At 44.8% G+C, this 20,295-nt stretch overlaps 1 long non-coding RNA gene across 1 annotated transcript; it reads right to left on the bottom strand.

The window, feature by feature from the left end:
* Nucleotides 1–2,101: 2,101 nt before the first annotated feature.
* LOC114809227 lies at nt 2,102–3,270 on the bottom strand. Its single transcript, XR_003757002.2, has 2 exons — nt 3,170–3,270; nt 2,102–2,503 (listed from the first exon to the last, which is right to left on the bottom strand). It is a non-coding gene; the product is annotated as an uncharacterized LOC114809227 (long non-coding RNA).
* Nucleotides 3,271–20,295: the final 17,025 nt, after the last annotated feature.

A 20,295-nucleotide genomic window follows, 5' to 3' on the forward strand; every position in this document is an offset into this window, starting at 1 on the left:
CCTAACATTTAAAGATGAAGCTCTGTAATTCACTCCCACTCAAAGGAGAGAGAGAGAGAGAGAGAGAGAGAGTGTGTGTGTGTGTGTGCGCGCGTGCGCTTGCATGCATGACAGATGGGGTTAGTTTAGGGAAGAGTAATGAGGAGGGGGCTGCCACAGTCAGCAAGAAAGCTGGTTCTGGATTCATGAACTGGGGTTCTGTGGTGGGAGCTCCACAGCAAGGCATTTCCCAACTCTAATCCTTGTGGAGAGATGGTGCCAGGAACTGGGCCGCCACCTCTAAGGAAAGGTGGTGTCTGTCGTTGGTGAATATGTCTGTGTTTGAATTTCCAAGCTTCCAAGTTCATCTCTGGAGGAGGAGGAGGGAGAGGGGAGGGGCTGCCACCCCCAACACAGAGGCTGGTACTGGAAATGGGAACTGGAACTCTGTGCAAGGAACTGGCTCTTTCTGATCCTATTGTGGAACGGAGAGTCCCCGGGGTCCTTAATTCTCTGAATGGATCAAACCTCCCATTGCCTTCAGTCCTGTCTGCAGACACTCATCTTGCATATCTTCAAGCCCAGAAAAGGCATGCTTGTGGCTTTGACAGTGGTGGCTTCTCGGGGGTGGGTGGAGGGAGAAGTCTAGTATCAGGAGTAGGACAGGGAGGTGATTAGCGTGTCACCCCTGTTCCTCTTTGAGGATCAGAGCCGTGTGGACTTCAGTTCTAGAGCAGGAGTGGAGGGACTGAATTCTGTCCAGTCTTTCATTGTCCCGGGCATCCAGTGCCTGGAGAATGAGTAACGGATTTGGGAATACGAAGATGGGGTTAGCTAAGGGTTTTGAGCTGCAGGATGTAGTAGTCTGCTTAAGAACAATAATAATAATAATAATTATGGTATTTGTTAAGTGCTATGTGCCAAGCACTGAGATTGATGCAAGGTAATCAGGTTGTCCCACATGGGGCTCCCAGGCTTAATCCCCATTTTACAGATGAGGCAACAGAGGCACAGAGAAGTTAAATGACTTGCCCAAGGTCACACAAGTGGCAGAGATGAGATGAGAATCCACATCCTCTGACTCTCAAGCCTGTTCTTTTTCCACTAAGCCAAACAGGTTGGGAGATAATAATAATCATGGTATATGTTTAGCACTTAGTATGTGCCAGGCACTGTTCTAAATTCTGGGATAGATACAAAGTAATTGGGTTGTTCCATGTGGGGCTTAGAGTGTTAATCCCCATTTTACAGATGAGGTAACTGAGGCACAGAGAAGTGAAGTGTCCTGCCTAAAGTCACACAGCTGAGCAGTGGTGGAGCTGGGATTAGAACCCAAGAACTCTGACTCCCAAGCCATGATGGCATAGCTGCAATTGTCAAACCTCACCTCTACTGGTCTACTTTTCCCCAGAGTGCAAAGGGATCCAAAGGGAAGCGCTTTTCCTCCCAGTTGTTTTCACTCTGCCCACTCGGGTGCCTGGAAGTCTGGGGAGAAAAGGCGCCGTAGAGCCAAAATGGGGCCTGCCAGCGGGCCTCTGTGGCAAGAACCCGGGCTTGGGAGTCGGTGGACGTGGGTGGGTTCTCCTCCCTGCTCTGCCACTCGTCTGCTCTGTGACCTTAGGCAAGCCGCTTACCTTCTCTGTGCCCTCAGTTACCTCATCTGGAAAATGGGGATGAAAACTGTGAGCCCCACCTGGGACAACCTGATTCCCTTGGATCGACCCAGGCGCTCAGGGCACCATCAGCGCTTAAAAAGTACCATTATTATTATTATTTATTTTGCACAGAAGCTGTAACTTTTTGAGCTCTAGTTAAGTCATCATCTTTGTGAAGACTTCTTGTTTTTCTATGACTTGGTAGAACAGCTGTGCCACTTGGCAGCTGTGTGACTGTGGGCAAGTCACTTAACTTCTCTGTGCCTCAGTTACTCATCTGTAAAATGGGGATTAACTGTGAGCCTCGCGTGGGACAACCTGATTACCTTATATCCTCCCAAAAGCTTAGAACAGTGCTTTGCACATAGTAAGCGCTCAACAAATAGCAACGTTATTATTATTATTAAGAAAGGCAAATTGATTGAATCATCCTTTTTTCCACAGAACTTTCCCGAAGCCTAATCACATTGATTTTTCTCCTTTTTTAATTGGAATCCAATGGAAAACGAACGATCTCCCCCAAAGGAAGTGTGGGCCAAGGAGTTCTGCCACAGCAGGCTCAAAATCGATTGCCTCTATTGCCCGAGACAAATCCACCATTTCCCGTCCATTTGTGGGGTTGGATGCACGCCGTTTAGGGGTTTTTTTTCGGGGTTTTTTTTTCTTTCTGGTTCCTTCAGCAGGCGAAGAAGGCGGGGAGAAGCCAATTAGCCAGTCAGTCAGTCAGTCAGTCCTCTCTGCAGTCAGAGCACCAGCACAGGCAATCCTGGGCTTCGCCCCCCGCTCTCTTCCCTCAGGCCCCGACTCCAACCTCAGGCCGAGTTTCTCTGTGTGGAGCGGCCCGAACTGTCGGTCGGAGGCCACAGCGGCTGGTAACGATAATAATAATTAATGCTGGTATTTTTTAAGCACTTACTTTGTGCAGAACACTGTTCTAAGCGTTGGGGTAGATCCAGGGGAATGAGGTTGTCCCGTGTGAGGTTCACAGTCTTCATCCCCATTTTACAGATGAGGGAACTGAGGCCCAGAGAAGTCACACAACTGGCAAGTGGCAGAGTCGGGGATTCGAACCCATGACCTCTGACTCCCACGCCAGGGCTCTTTCCAATGAGCCCCGCTGCTTCTCTGAGGCCTGAGGGGAGAAGAGTGGCCAGGGAAAGCAGACAAGCACATAGCAGACAAGAGGCAGAGATGGGGTTAGAACCCACAACCTCTGACTCCCAAGCCCCTGCTCTTTCCACTAAACCACACAGATTGGAAGATAAGAATAATGATGGTATATGTTAAGCCCTTACTATGTACCGAGCACTGTTGTAAATTCTGGGGTAGATACAAGGTAATTGGGTCATTCCATGTGGGGTTTACAGTCTTAATCCCCATTTTACAGATAAGGTAACTGGGAAGTGAAGTGACTTGCCTAAAGTCACACAGCTGACAAGTGGCGGCGCTGGGATTATAACCCATGACCTCTGACGCCCAAGCCCGTGCTCTTTCCCCCAAGCCACGATGGCGTAGCTGCAATTGTCAAAGCTCACCTCTACTGGGCAGTCCACATTTTGGGAAGACTCATGTTTGTAACCTAGATGGTTTTCGCCCCCCAACTCCCTTTCTATCAGACAAATGGCTCTCCTGGAGTCTGAAGTGTCCAATACATGTGATTCTTAGCAGGTGACAGGGGGCGGGACGGGGAGACTCATGACTCCATAATCACTCACTCGGGCGTGTCTTCCGGGACCAGATCTCACAATGCCAGGTCTCACAACGCTAGACATGATGGAGTGCTTACTCTGTGCAAAGCACTGCACAAAGCACTTGGGAGAGTCCACTAGGACAGACACATTCCCTGCCCAGAACCACAAGGCTTAGTGGCAAGAGCACCGGCTTGGGAGTCAGAGATTGTGGTTTCTAATTCCATCTCTGCCATTTGTCAACTGTGTGACCTTGAGCAAGTCACTTAACTTCTCTGTTCCTCAGTTGCACGTGTGCTCCACGTGGGAAAATCTGATCACCTCGCATTTAACCTAGGGCTTAAAACAGGGTTTGGCACATAGTGAGTGCTTAACAAATAGCATATTAACTCAGTATTGTACTCTTCTAGCATGTCCTACAGTGCTCAGCACACAGTTCATGCTCAGTAATCACCAGTGTGTTTTCACCTAATTCTCTCATTAGTGGATAGAGCAAACACTTGGGAGTTTAAAGGTAATGGGTTCTAATGCTGACTCCCCCGCTTGTCTGCTGTGTGACCGTGGGTATGTCACTTCACTCCTCTGTGCCTCAGTTACCTAATTTGTCGAATGGGTCTTGAGACTGTGAGCTCCACGTAGGACAAGGACTGCATCCAACCCATTTTTTTTTTTTTTAGTATACCTCAATGTTTAGTACACTACCTGGCATATTTTAAATGCTAAAGAAGTACCACTGTTATTAATCATCATTATTATCATTACTCTTAACTGCCCCCTCTGTGCTCACACCCACTGCAATTCTGAACACAGAGTGCATAGTTTACAGATATGCACATAAACGCCGCAGGGTTGTTGATTGGGAATGCTGTCGAGTGGGTCTTTGAGCTCCACATGGGACAAGGACTGCGTCCAACCCAATTTTTTTTTGTACCTACTCCAATGCTTAGTATAGTGCCTGGCATATTTTAAGTGCTAAAGAAATACCACAGTTATTATTTATTGTCATTATTATTATTAATAATGTTGGTATTTGGTATTATTACTATTGGTATTGGTATTATTACTATTAACCTCTGTGCTCATACCCACTACACTTCTGAATACAGACTGCATAGTTTACAGATATGCACATAAATGCTGCAGGGTAAATAGCAGATATCTAAATGTTACTGATCCAAGGGTGTTGACGATGCAGAAGGGCCAAGAAGCTTGGGTGAAAGAGGGCTTAATCAACGAAGGCATATGGGAGGAGTTGAGCCCTTAATAATGCTTTGAAGAAAGGGAGAGAAGTGGTCCGGCCTATGTGGAGAAGGAGGGAGTTCCAGGCCAGGGGGAGGCCGTGGAAGGGGAGTCAGAGGCGACCTAGAGGAGACGGAGGTAGGTAAGGAGGTAGCCGGCGCTGTGGGGGCCAAGGGCCACCAGGTGGCGATAGAGAGGCGCGGCCGCCCCGAATCCCCTTGTAGGAGAGAAGCAGCGCCGCCTTGTGGCTACAGCCCGGGCCTGCGCGACAGAAGGACCTGGCTCCTAAATCAGCCCCCGCCCACTTGTCTTCTGGTGACCTTGGGCAAGTCAGTTCACTTCTCCGCGCCTCAGTTAGCTCATCTCTAAAATGGGGATTAAGACTTGTGAGTCCCATGTGGGACTTGGACTGCCTCCAAAGTGATGATAATGTTGGTATTTGTTGAGCACTTACTATGTGCAGAGCACTGTTCTAAGTGCTGGGGTAGATACAGGGTAATCAGGTTGTCCCACGTGAGTCTCACAATTAATCCCCATTTTACAGATGAGGTAACTGAGGCAGAGAAGTGAAATGACTTGCCCACAGTCACACAGCTGACAAGTGGCAGAGCAGGGATTCGAACACCAGACCTCTGACTCCCAAGCCCTGTCTCTTTCCATTGAACCACGCTGATAGGCTTCTTCCTATCCCAGTGCTTAGTAAAGTGCCTGGCACAGAGAAGCAGTGAGGTTTAGTGGAAACAGCATGGGCTTGAGAGTCAGAAGTCATGGGTTCTAATTCCGACCCCGCCAATATCGGCTGTTTGATGTCGGGAAAGTCACTTAACGTCTCTGTGCCTCAGTTACCTCATCTGTAAAATGGGGATTAAGACTGTGAGCCTCATGTGTGACCACCTGATTACCTTGTATCAACCCCAGGGCTTAGAACGGTGCTTTGCAACAAGTAAGTGCTTAACAAATACCGTAAGTATTATTATAGTGAGAGCTTCACAAGCATCCTAAAAAAGATGAGTGCCACCCCGGGCTGATAGAGAGGCGAAGCCTCACAGAACGATAACTAGATTCACCATGGGGCTATTGAGAAGGGCAGCCTTCCAGGCCAATACCTGTTGCCACCAGGTGTAGCAATAGGTGCAGTTGCCCAGATTTCCTATTTGTGCCACCAGGCAGGCTGCTGCTCTCAGACCCGATGGTGGTTCTGGTTCCGGGAACCAGGGGCATCTCTCCAGAGCAGTTGCTCAGTACCTCTCCTCAGCCTCGAGGATTATCTCTCTTACACTGTGGGCAGACTCAACTCCCAGATTTTCCCCCTTACTGAATGGACTGCATTGCTACCCCAAAAAGAAGGCTGAGTGTGTGTGTGTGTGTGTGTGTCTGTATGTATGAATAATGGGGGGAGGAAGAGTGATGAGGCAGATGCCACTCATGGGAGAACAGGGGCCTGGCCGCTGTGCAGGAAGCTAGTTCTGTTTGATTTGCCTAGTACTGAGAAGACCCAGGACCCTTAATTCTTTAGATGGGTCAAGCCTCTCTGGGACTACAGTCTGACTACAGGGTCACTGTACAGCCAGCCTCACTCTCCAGAGAAGGGACCCTTTGGGGCTCATTGTGGAAGTTTGTGGTTTCTAATACCAGGAGGAGATGAGGGTGTCTCCCCTATTTCTCTCTGAGAAGCAGAGTTGTGCAAATTCCTGCCTGAAATGGAGTTCTAGCAGTGCGGGCTGGGAGGATAGAAGGCAGGTATTGTACCAGAAACTGTGTTCAATCCAGTGTGCCTACAGTTCTGCACCTTCAGTCAATCAATCGGATTGGTGGAGTCCCTCCTGTCTGCAGAGCACTGTACTCAGTGCTTGGGAGAGTTCCCACAGGACAATTGCCTGCCCATTACAAACTTACAGTTTAGAGGGGACTGGAAGACCTGGGGTAATAATGGGCCAAGTATAAGGCAAGCAAAACTCACACATCCTTGTACCTACTGGCTTGGAAACCACACTTTCACATCTTTGCCAAGCTATACAGCCCTTGCCCTCCCAACCTACATATCCCTGCTCCCTTTTACCCACTCTCCTTAACACACTAACACCACCCTTTCCTCTCCCCTCATGGTCCACACTTCTTCACACATACCCCTTCCTGTAAGTTTCTGCCCACGCTGCACAGCACCAGTAAACACACAGCACCCACTCATATTCCTCCCACTTCCCAATCCGGCCTAGACATGCACAACCATATATCTTCAGAGCTGGTGAAGGGGAGCAGAAACGGGTAGAGCAGATGAGAAAAACTTGCTGCTGTCAACACCAGCAGGTCTCAGGAGTTCCACCTGGGCCTAGACCAGCCTACTTAACCAAGGAAAAATGGCTGTAATTGCTCTTTACTAAGCAAGGCTTAGCCCTCTCCTTTCAAGCACCTCCACTTGTACTCTTAGCTCCAATCAAAATGTAGGAACATAGAGAATAGCTACAAAAATGGTATCCTTAACTCACATTGTGGAAACAGTCATAGAACACTTTTTTAGAATTGAGCCTAGGAAATACTGCTACTCCTAACCGTGGTACTTGTAAATCGCTTAGTAAGTGCATAACACTGTTCTGAGGACTGGGGTAGATTCAAACAAATTGGGTTGGACACAGTCCGTGTCCCACATGGGGCTCACAGTCTTAATCCCCGTTTGACAGAGGAGGTAACCTAGGCAGTGAGAAGAGAAGTGACTCACCCAGGGCCACAGAGCAGACGAGCGGCAGAGCTGGAATTAGCACCCATGACCTTCAGACTCCCAAGACCGTGCTCTATCTGCTATGCTGTGCTGCTTACTGAATGACAGTAAAACATTTCAGATAAACAGTGTTTTTAATTCTGTTTCTAACGAAGGGAAAGAATTCATTAGAAGGTTCCACCCCGAGGCAAACATTAAAAAGGGTTAGGGATCTTCATTCTGATATTCTGGTTCAGCATCAGAATAATCATTGGTTGCTACTGGACAGTCACCTGGTGACTGCTTGCTTTCCTCCCGGAAAGCTTTATGGCGCATGATCCCGACTGGACTCTCAGTCCTAAGGGAACACTGTTGGTGAGACTGCATCTATGAGAATCTGTAATTTTGAGAGAGACTATTGCACGTATTTCCCATTAAAACACCGTTGGGCATCTCCGCCGGTCCCATGACCTGTGGGGGACATGGCTCCAACAAGATTGGATAAATATGGGATGGGTACATCCTACTGCCAGCAGTTTAGGCGATAGAAATGCCTCATCAATATATCCATCTACTCCCTTACTTCCCATAATTTATTAATGATGATAAAGGATGATAATTCTAATTATGGAATTTGTAAAGTGCTTGCTATGTGCCAAGCACTGTTCTCAGCACTTTAAAAAAAATCTTTTATGGTATTAAGCGCTTACTATGTGCCAAGCGCCTGGGGAGATAGAAGGTTGCCCCACGTGGGGCTCACAGTCTTCATCCCCATTTTCCAGATGAGGTAAGCGAAGGCACAGAGAAGTTAGGCGTCTTGCTCAGAGTCACAAAGCAGACAAGTGGCGGAGTAGATATTAGAACCCACGTTCTCAGACTCCCAAGCCTGTGCTCTTGCCACTAGGTCACATTGTTTCTCCACTTTACTTTCCTGTCTGTCTCCTCCCCTTCACTGTTTGTAAAGTCCTCGTGGGCAGGGATCATTCATTCATTCAGTAGTATTTATTGAGCGCTTACTATGTGCAGAGCACTGTACTAAGCGATTGGAATGTACAATTTGGCAACAGATAGAGACAATCCCTGCCCATTGATGGGCTTACAGTCTAATTGGGGGAAACAGACAAAAACAGTAGCAATAAATAGAATTGTGGGGATGTACATCTTATTAACAAACTAAATAGGGTAATAAAAATATATACAAATGAGCAGACGAGCACAGTGCTGAGGGGAGGGGAAGGGAGAGGGGGTGGAGCAGAGGAAAAGGAAGGGGAAAGGGGGCTTAGCTGAGGGGAGGTGAAGAAGGGGGCAGAGAAGGAGCAGAGGGAAAAGGGGGGCTCAGTCTGGGAAGGCCTCTTGGAGGAGGTGAGCTCTCAGTAGGGCTTTGAAGAGGGAGTTAGTTTGGCGGAGGTAAGACGGGAGGGCATTCCAGGACAGCGGGCAGACATGCAGTGTACATCCCCTTGATTCTGTTTATCGTGATAATGTTGTCTTGTTTTTGTTTCTCTCTCTTTTGCTCTGCCGTCTGTCTCCTCCGATTAAAATGTGAGCCCGCCTTGGGCAGGGATGGTCTCCATCTGTTGCCGAATTGTACATTCCAAGCGCTTAGTAGAGTGCTCTGCACATAGTGAGCGCTCAATAAATACTATTGAATGAATGAACAATCGATGCCCAACACCGGGCTTGCGGTCTCAACGGGGGAGACAGACAACAAAACAAAACAATCATTCATTCAATCATATTTACTGAGCGCTTACTGTGTGCAGAGCACTGTACTAAGCTCTTGGAGTTTACAATGTGGCAACAGATGGAGACAATCCCTGCCCAACAACGGGCTCACAATCTAAACGGGGGAGGCAGAAAGCAAAACAAAACGAATCATTCAATTTATTCAATCCTATTTATTGAGCACTTACTGTGTGCAGAGCACTGTAGTAAGCGCATGGAATGTAGGCTTCACCAACCCCGCGCCCATCCCCCAAAAGAACCGGAGTGGACATCAGTTGGCCCCAGATATTCCCATCTGTTCTAGGCTGTGAGCCCGTTCATTCATTCAATCGTATTTATTGATGATAGTGATGATAGCATTTGTTAAGCACTTACTATATTACACTTAGAGAAGCAGTGTGGCTCCATGGAAAGAGCCCGGGCTTGGGAGTCAGAGTTCATGGGTTCGAATCCATACTCTGCCACTTGTCAGCTGTGTGGCTGTGGGCAAATCACTTAACTTCTCTGTGCCTCAGTTCCCTCATCTGTAAAATGGGGATCAACTGTGAGTCTCCCGTAGGACAACCCGATTACCCTGTATCTACCCCAGCGCTTAGAACAGTGCTTTGCACATAGTAAGCGCTTAACAAATACCAATATTATCATTATCATTATTATTACTATATGCCAGGCACTGTTCTAAGTGCTGGGAGGGTACAAGATAATCAGGTTGTCCCATACGGGGCTCACAGTCTTAATCCCCATTTTCCAGACGAGGAAACCACGGCGCAGAGAAGGGAAGTGACTTGCCCAAAATCACACAGCTGACAAGTGGCGGATCCGAGATTAGAACCCAAGACCTCTCACTCCCAAGCCCGGGCTTTTACTGAGCGCTTGGTATGTGAAAAGCACTATACTCTTTGTGGGGTAGGGATCGCCTCTATCTGTTGCCAAACTGTACTTTCCAAGCGCTCAGTACAATGCTCTGCACACAGTAAGTGCTCACTACCTCCGAATGAATGGATGAATGAAGGCCCTGGCTCACCTGTTAGTAGGGCTTGAACAAGGGTGGCCTTGGGAGAAGCAGTATCACACTGGAATGCTTAATAGTTTTTATTCGTAATAATAATTATGGTATTTGTTAAGCGCTTACCATCTGTCAGGCACTATACTAATATCACCGTTTATTGTGGTGGTGTACTTCCCCAAGCCCTCAGTGTAGTGGATAGAGCCTGGGCCTGGGAGTCAGGAGGTTATGGGTTCTAATCCCAGCTCTGCCACTTGTCTGCTCTGTAGTCTTTGGCAAGTCACTTAACTTCTCTGTGCCTCGGTGACCTCATCTGTAAAATGAGGATTAAGACTTTGAGCCCCATGTGGGCCAACCTGATCACCTCATATCTACCCCAGGGCTTAGAACAGTGCTTGGCACATAGAAAGCACTTAACAAAATACCATCATTATTATTACTATAAAATGGGGAGTGAGACTGTGAGCCCCATGTGGATCAGGGACTGAGTCCAACTCGATTTGCTTGTATCCACTCCGGCTCTTAATACGGTGCCTGGCACGTAGTAAACAATTAACAAATACCACAATTATTATTATGATTACAAGGCTCTGCATACAGTAAGCTCTTGATCATATTTATTGAGGACTTTGTGCGGAGCACTGTACTAAGCACTTGGGAGAGTACAATGCGACAAAAAACAGACACATTCCCTGCCCACAATGAGTTTACAGTCTGGGGCAGGGGGTGACTGTGAGCCCGTCACTAGGCAGGGATTGTCTCTATCTGTTGGCGAATTGTACATTCCAAGCGCTTAGTACAGTGCTCTGCACATAGTAAGCGCTCAATAAATGCTATTGAATGAGACAGGCATTAATGTAAATAAATATATTACAGATCTGTCCATAAGTGCTGTGGGGCTGGGAGGGGGGAAGAACAGAGGGAGCAAGTCAGGGAAATGCAGAAGGGAATGGGAGAAGAGGAAGAGGGACTTTATCAGGGAAGGCCTCTGGCAAAGATATGCCTTCAGTAAGGCTTTAGAGAGTAAACAGATCATGGACTATTTAAAATGGAACGACTGCATTTCCCTTGGGGAGCAATTTGGATTTTCTAGGATTTTCCATTTCAAAAATGGTTAATGGAACACGTGGGGTTTCCAAAACTAAGATTGTATATCATTTTTTGATCACTTATGCCGATGTACAGAGGAAAGTTTTGGCTTCTGCTTTGCAATTGAAATGATATTGGCAATTTGTATGTGAAACAGCTTGGCAATCAAGGTGTTTGTGTATATGTGTAATAATCCCGAACCCCGATTAACTTGTTTCTACCCCAGTGCTTAGAACAGGGCTCGGCACTTAAGTACCATTATTATTATGTGTGTATATATAAAAACTCCAAATTGGGACTTTACGTCTCGATTATCCACTGTAGTGATTATAGTAAGGTATAAGTTGGAAATGAAGTAATTATTTTTAAGATTGATATTTTCACCATGCTTAAGTTTATTTCACTTATTTTCCCCAAAGGACAATTGAAAGTTGGAGCAAGTGATTGAAATAACTTTGAATTACTCTCCTCTTTATTGTCATTAGACAGAATCCAGTCTTCCAAACTGGGAGAAAATGGTGAACGTCCTGAAAGGAGTGCTTATTGAATGGTTAGTAGTTTTCTTGGTATATTCTCTTCACTTCCAAATTTTAATTCTTCTTTACACTTGTATGTTTATTTGAAAAGCATGACACTAAATCCTGTGTGCTTTTTTTCTCCACCCCATTTCCCAGACCCACCTCTTTCTCTTCATGAAAATGGCAACCATCCTAATGTGGACCCTGAACATACTGTAGTAGCATCCTCAATTGTTTTGGCTCACCACCCCCACCCGACTCTCTGTCATACCTTAGCTTAGCTCATAGCTTAGCTCTCTAAAACATCATTCAGTTTACAGCCCTCCACTCATAAAAAAGAAGTTCAGTATGTTTTGTTATAACAATTACCACAAAAATACAAACTGTCCATTCTGTGGTGTTTCCAGTGACAATGTATTGATCCGGAAACTGGACGGTGAAAAAACAGGATTGACAGAGCATCAGGTCTGGCCGTCGCGGGACCTGGGTTCCCCCTTCCCAGCCCCGCGGCACTTAGGTACACACCTGGAATTTATTTATTTTAATATCTGTCTCCCCCTCTAGGCTCTAAGCTCATCGTGGGCAGGGATTGTGTCGGTTGATTGTTATATCGTATTCTCCCCAGTGCTTAGTACAGTGCTTTGCACACAGTAAGTGCTCCATGAGTATGATTGCCTCAGCTCCTCCCCCTCTCCCTTCCCCTCTCCTCAGCACTGTGCTCATTTGTATAGATTTTTATCACCCTATTTATTTTGTTAATGAGGTGTCCATCCCCTGGATTCTATTTATCACGATTAAGTTTTCTTGTTTTTGTCCTTCTGTCTCCCCTTATTAGACTGTGAGCCCATCAGTGGGCAGGGATGATCTCTATCTGTTGCCGAATTGTCCATTCCAAGCGCTTAGTACAGTGCTCTGCACATAGTAAGCGCTCAATAAATACAATTGAATGAATGAATCATCGATTCTTTTGAAATGTGGTGTTGGAGAAGGCTTTTACGTATACCGTGGACTGCCCAAAAAACAAACAAATGGGTTTTGGAGCACATTAAGCCACTGTGGTCTTTGGAAGGCCAAATGACTTAGATTAGCATATTTTGGACACATCATCAGGAGGACTAATTGTCTGGAAAAGACACTAATGCTAGGAAAAGTCCAGGGAAAACCTGGAAGAGGCAGACCAGCAGCTAGGTGGTTAAAGACCATAACAATGATAATGGAAGAACAATTAGCAAGGTTACGGATTATGGGAGAAGATAGGACGTTCTGGAGAAAATGTATCCATAGAGTCTCTGTGAAATGGAAATGGCTCACCAGCATTTGATAATAATAATAATAGCTACCCCCTTTTTTCCCATGCTGTTGATCCAGTGGAAAGACTACTGTTAATCAGATGAGAATTCTATTGTCAGTTCTATCTTTACACTGTAAATTAGTGATGGCAGGGACTGTGTCTACCAACTCTGTTGTACTGTACTCTCCCAAATGCTTATTACAGTGCTCTGTTCATGGTAAGTGCTCAGTAAATGCCATTGATTGATGAGCTGGCTAACTTCAATTGTATTTATTGAGTGTTTACTGTGTGCAGAGCACTGTACTAAGCGCTTGTAGTCCTCCTGCCTGGAACTCCACCCGCCCCTCTATCCCCCCAGAACCTCCACATCACAGCTCTCCCTTTTATCAAAGCCTAATTGAAACCCCACCATCAGGAGGCATTTCCTGATATAGCTCCTCCTTCTCAAGTTGCCAGTTCTCTTGAGTCCTCTCCATCTATACTTAGCACTTGTACTTTATTTTTCCATTTATCCTGCTATAATTCAGCTACCAACAGTTGTCCTCTCTCTTGTTCCCACTGTGTATAATTTACCTCTGTCTCACGCTCCCCTGTTAGATTGTAAGCTTCACAAGGATAGAGACTGTCTTCTGCATTTATCGTACTCTCCCAAGAGCTACTACAACATAAGTCCCATTGATTAAGGCCTTTAAATTTGTCTGTAGGAATTCTTGCTATCTATGTACTTGGAAAACTGAAATCTACATATTATCTTTAGTCTGTATGAGAAAGTATTCATCATTTAGCTGGATGTCTACCCAAAGGACCACACCAGTCAACACACAGTAGTCACTCAATAAATTCCACCGATTGATTGATACCAACACTTATGCACTCGATCATTTGAGAGCTGGGGATTATTTTCTTCCTCTCTCAGCTAAATGTGATTATTTTCTCAACACACATAGCTGTGAGTCAGGGAGTTAAAGAAATTTCTTCCTTCTCACCAAAGAAAAGTGGCATAGTTGGAATTAGGTATGTTCCCTCTCCCATTCTGAAAGATGCATTCTGTGGAATTTAAATTTTCCATTCTGGTATCCCATAGTCATCATCATCATAAGTAATATTTATTGAACACCTACTGTGTGCCAAGCATTGTGCTAACTATATGGGGGAGTACAGTAAAATAGAAATGTAGGTCGTGCCCCTCATAAGAGTTTTCAGTCTAATTGGTCATTTCAGAAATTGGTAAAATTCTGTATTCTTTGGATAACAGGCAGTGGAGAAGCCAAGCAACAACTCAGCACTATCCGTTTAGTGTAAGGTAGCTTCTGGCCAAGATGGAAGGTCTTTAAGGAAGATGGGAATAGGGCCATGTAGAAATATGGAAATTGCAGACCGAGTATGGCGCTTACTGCCCCAGAGCCTGGGTGTGATGTGATGTAGGGAGTTGCTTTGGGATGATCACCCAGAGCTGGTTCCTGCAAAAATGTATGGTTTCTTCAGTCTACTTATTGGTTCTATTTTGTTGGTAAAATATAACTTTGAATAAAAAGGAACTTTTCCAAGAATTGGCCTAGATTTGCATTTCTGTCTACAGGATTAAAAATAAATTAAGAACAGAGTTGGATGTGCTCATTCCAGCTTGCCAGGATTAAGACACCTACCTGCCGAGCTCTTTTAGACGTCCTAGCTATTTACATTCAGGACTAAAACGGCATTCACTTATGATATCATGATAACTCTGTCTAAGGAATTTATTTTGCCTCTAAACTTCCTATTGTACTGACATGAATGTCACCAGTGTTCTCTGGATTCAGGTGATTGCAGTTGTCAGTTTACTGTACCTTAAGTACCTATCATTCATTCATTCAGTTATATTGAGTGCTTACTGTGTGCACAGCACTGTACTAAGCGCTTCGGAGAATAGAATACTCTCATTGAATACAGCATTCATTCATATTGAGCGCTTACTGTGTGCAGAGCACTGTACTAAGCGCTTGGAAAGTACAATTCAGCATTCATTACTGCTTTCCATCTTGACAGTCCCCAATTGAGAGAATGTGTTTTCCTTGGACTCAAATTAGAAAAATGACTTGAAAGAAAATGTTCTGAACAGTAGGTGGAAAAGGTTTTTAAGGAGAAAGGTGAAAGTTGTTTTGTTGAGGAATCAGGATGCTTCCAATAGAAAGTTTTAGAGGAAGACATTGTGAAAAGCAGATAAGTGTAGTGTATTGTTCTCTATCAATTGTGGATGACATATGTGTAAAATGGCCTAGGATATGTTCACTACATATTGTTATAGAGGAGCAGCGTGGCCTAGTGGAAAGAGCATGGGCCTAGGAATCAAAAGAACCTGGGTTCTAATTCCAGCTCTGCCATGTGTCTGCTGTGTGACCTTGGGTAAGTCACTTTACTTCTCTTATCCTCATTTCCCTCATCTGTAAAATGGGGACTAAGACTGTGACCTCCATGTGGGACAGAGACTATGTTCAACCCAATTTGCTTATATCCACCCCAGCGCTACCACCCAGTACAGTGGCTGGTACATAGTAAATGCTTAACAAATACCACTATTATTACTATTACTATAACTGATCCCCCTAATGACTGTGGCAAATATCGACTGCATTTGCCACAGGATTTGAATGATGTCTAGAAATAATTAGAAAAATCCAATAGGTGGGATTAATTCTACCCTATGTTAATACTGACCAAGATGCTAACTAAAATATATTGACTTGGAATGACTACTTATTTCATTGAGGAAAAAATTGAAATTTTCATATGGAGAAATGCAGGTTTGTGCATTGTAGGAAGTGATTTGCTGTTAAAAATTCAGTTAAATGAAGTATTCCTACTATATAAAGTTATATATTTCAATTTATGGAAAGACATTTAGGAATCACTGGTTGCCATGGACTGTATACTTTGGGAATTTCTGGTTGTATGAGAGTGCCTGAGGTACTTAAACTATTCATTAAGTTGAGCTACTGGTTTATTAATAATAATGGTATTTGTGAAGTGTTTATTGTGTGCCAAGCACTATACTAAGTGCTTATAATAATAATAATGGTATTTGTTAAGAGGTTACTATGAACCAAGCACTCTTCTAAGGACTGGAACTGTCACTTGTTCTGATCAGGTTGTCCCTTGTGGGGCTCAGAGTCTTAATCCCCATTTTACACATGAGATCACTGAGGCACAGAGAAGTTAAATGATTTGCCTGAGGTCATACACCTGACAAGTGGCAGAGCTGGGATTAGAACCCACAACCTCTGACTCCGAAGCCTGTACTCTTTCCACTAATCCACTGTGCTTCTCACTGGTTGCAACTTGATTTAGTTTAGCATCCCAAACTGGTGTGTCCACAACAAGCTGCCGTACTAGTGACTGTGATCCTAGCAATTTTGTGAAGCAAGAACAGACAGGATTTAGTGAACCTGAATTTGTGGGGAAGATGAGGCAAGGACAATGCCAAGGTTACGGGCTTGTGAGATGGAGAGGATAGTGGTACTGTCTACAGTTATGGGAAAGATGCGGGGAGGGCAGGGTTTGGGTGTGAAGATAAGGAGCTCAGTGTTGGACTTGTTAAGTTTGAGGTGTCAGTGGGATGTCCAGGTGAAGATGGCCTGGAGGCAAGAAGAAATGTGAGGTTGCAGAGAAGAGGAGAGGTAAAGATTGGAAATGTAGATTTGGGATTCATCTGCATTCCATTCCATGGATTTTGGAGCCATGGGAGCAAATGAGTTCTCCAAGAAAGTGGGTGTAGAGGGAGCAAAGGCTCCTACCTGTAGACTCAGCACCCTGGTAGTAGTAAGCGAATACCATTACATACACTTCAGCAGGATTGGTAATTGGTACATATAAGCTTGTTGTGGGCAGGGAATGTGTCTGCTATTGTTATATTGTACTCTCCCAAGCACTTAGTACAGTGCTTTGCATACAGTAAGTGCTCAGTAATTACAGTTGAATGAGTGAATGAATGTTCTTTGCCCATAAGAGCTTAGCATTTCCTCTCCTACAGGAAGCTCTGCAGAGGCTAGAGAGAAAGTAGCTGATCTACCCCAACCTTGTGAGGCAAAGCCAGAAATTCTAACTACCAGTGGCTAGCAAGGCCCAGAAGAGGCAATTAGTGAGCCGATTCAAGTGTAGCTCTTTGGTTTTTCACTTTTCTTCTTGAAAATAATGATAGTAGGGTCGTCTTCTAGCATTTCTTTTAGAAGCTGTAGCATCTCCTCAGAGTTACATTTGTTGAGGAGAAGCTGGTCTGTATTTAAGCAGAGAATCCTGTCCTGCCGGTAGATCAGTCAATCCATCAGTGGTATTTATTGTGCACTTAATGTGTGCAGAGCACTGTACTGAGCGCTTGGAAAAACAGCATGGCCTAGTGGAAATAATAATAGTATTTAAGCGCTTACTATGTGCCAAGCACATTTCTAAGCACTGGGTTAGATAGAGGATGATTGGGTTGTCCCACGTGGGGCTTAAACTTTTAATCCCCATTTTACAGATGAGGAAACTGAGGCACAGAAGTTGTGACTTGCTCAAGGTCACACAGAAGACAAGTGGCAGAGGTGGGATTAGAACCCACGTCCTCTGATTCCCAAGCCCTTGCTACTGCTACTATGCCACGCTGCTTCTCTTCAGGGCCTGAGCCTGGGGGTCAGAGGACCTGGGTTCTAATTCTATTCTGCCACTCACCTGCTATGTGCCTTAAGCAAGTCATTTAACTTCTCTGGGCCTCATTTACCTTGTTTGTAAAATGGGGATTTAGGCTGTGAGCCCCATGTGGGCCAAGGGACTGAGTCCAACCTGATTGGCTTGTATCTACCCCAGCGCTTAAGGCAGTGCCTAGTACCTAGGAAGCCCTTGACAAATGCCATTATATACAATATAACAGAGTTGGTAGTTGTAGACATGTTCCTTGCCCAAACGAGCTTGTAGTCTAGAGGTGGATCTCAATGGATGTGCCATCAATCAATCGTATTGTATTAAGCGCTTACATGGTGCAGACCACTGACTAAGCGCTTGGGAAAGTCCAATATAGCAGAGTTAGTAGACACATCCCCTACCCACAGCAATCTTACAGTCTAGAGAGTTTAGGTTCAGGAGTTCTATTTTTCCTGGCTCTCTCAGGGAAACTTCCTCTGTAGTTAGGGCAATTGTCATATTTTTGCACATTGGTAGTGTTTCTGTGCCATAACTTAGAAAAGAAAAAAGGGTACTGTTAAGATGAATGAACAACTGCAAAATGTTTCCAGCAAACAGAAGGGGAATGGAGAGCCATCTCAAGGTATTTTCCTGTGAGTTAAAACTCATGGTATGGTATTTGTTAAGCACTTATTATGTGTCAAGCATTATTCTAAGCGATGGGGTAGATGCAGGTTTATCAGGTAGGATGCAGCCCCTGTCCCACATGAGGCTCATGCTCAAATCAGGAGAGAATAGGGTTTAATCGCCACTTTACAGTTGACAAAACTGAGGTCCAGATGAGTTAAGTGACTTGGTCACACAGCAAGAAGTTGGTAGAACGGAGATTAGAACCCAGGTCCTCTGACTCCCGGGTCCATGAGCTTTCCACTAGGATATGCTACATCTCTGTTTAAAGAGGTGTAAGTATTGCTAGAAACAAATCACATTGGCTCAAGAGGGTTCATTAATTCGTTTATTCAGTTGTATTCATTGAAACCTAACTATGTGTAAAGCACTGTACTAAGAGCTTGGGAGAGTACATTATAACAACAGACACATTTACTGCCCATAACGAGTTGACAATCTAGAGGAATAGACAGACATTAATATAAATAAATAAATTGCAGATATGTACAAAAGTGCTGTGGGACCCGGAGTGGGCATGAATAAAAGTAGCAAGTCAGGGCATGCAAAAGGGAGTGGCAGAAGAGGAAAGGAGAGCTTAGTCAGGAAAGGCCTTTTGGAGGAGATGTGTCTTCAGTAAGACTTTGAAGGGGGACTGCAGTTATGTGTCAGATATGAGGAGGTAGGGCCAGAGACAGGGCGTGGGCTAGAGGTCGGGGGGAGGTAGAAAAGACTGAGGTATAGTGAGAAGGTTTGGGGGTATGCCTCTTGGTATCTCAACCTTCCCAAACACTTTGCTTCAGAGGAACCAAGCCTCTCACAATCACTGCCCACCAGGCTAAGAATGCGAGGCTAGATGGACCATTGGTTTGAAACTATCTGGCATTTCCTACGTTCTTTTGTAGTGCCAATTAATTGAGAAAGCATCTCTAATAATTGGTTTCCCCAAGAAGGGGGCTATATTATTGGAAGGGGCTTTCTGCTATCTGCTGCTAGTTTTTTGGGTTTTTTTCCCCTTTGTGGACAATGAAAACAAGCTGGTTCAAGACAGATTGGGACTCCCAAAACACTCATCTTTGACTAACATATCCTGTGGAGTGTAGATACAGCCCAAAGTGATGTCAAGCACTTAGTACAGTGCTCTGCACATAGTAAGCACTCAATAAATATGACTGAATGATTGTGTCTACTTAGTTTAATGGATGGTTTCTTGAGTAGCTTTTTCTAGTTTATGATGCTCTGCCATCAGAACAATAGACGAAAACCTATCAATTGAGTTGAGGCTCTTTGATTATTTTATGGTATTTAAGTAATAATAATATTGGTATTTGTTAAGCACTTACTATATGCAGAGCACTGTTCTAAGCGCTGGGGTAGATACAGGGTGATCAGGTTGTCCCATGTGGGGCTCATAGTTTTAATCCCCATTTTACAGATGAGGTAACTGAGGCCCAGAGAAGTTAAGTGACTTGCCCACAGTCACACAGCTGACAAGCGGCAGAGCTGGGATTCGAACCCATGACCGCTGTCTCCCCAGCCCCAGCTCTTTGAGTCCTAAATATGTGCCTGGCACTGTACTAAGCTCTCGGGTAGATACGAGATAATCGGCTTAGCCATAGTCCTGTACCACTGGGAATATGTCTGTTATATTGTTATATTGTACTTTCCCAAGTGTTTAGTACAGTGCTCTGCCCACTGCAAGTGCTCGATAGATACAATTGTTGTGACTGACTGTCATGGGGCTTATTGTATAAGTTGGAGGGAGGAGGATTAAATGCCCATTTTACAGATGAGGTAACTGAGTCACAGAGCAGATGAATGACTTCCCCACCGTCACACAGCTGACAAGTGACTGAGTTGGAAGGAGAACTCAGGACCTCTGACTCCCAGGCCAGTGATCTTTCCGCTATGCAATACTCCTTCCCAAATATAGCAGTTTTTTGCTCTTTTTTCATGGTATTTGTGCTAACAAATATTTATTAGCATCTGTTGTGTTATACATGACCCTGCTACTCTGCTTCTAAGCTTCATAATCCTCATTTCGAGCACCTTCATCCTAGGAGAGAAAGAATATAAACCCCACAATGGTGAATAAAAGAAAATCTGATTTTC

The sequence above is a fragment of the Ornithorhynchus anatinus genome, chromosome 2, assembly GCF_004115215.2.
Source record: "Ornithorhynchus anatinus isolate Pmale09 chromosome 2, mOrnAna1.pri.v4, whole genome shotgun sequence".
Classification (NCBI taxonomy): domain Eukaryota; kingdom Metazoa; phylum Chordata; class Mammalia; order Monotremata; family Ornithorhynchidae; genus Ornithorhynchus; species Ornithorhynchus anatinus.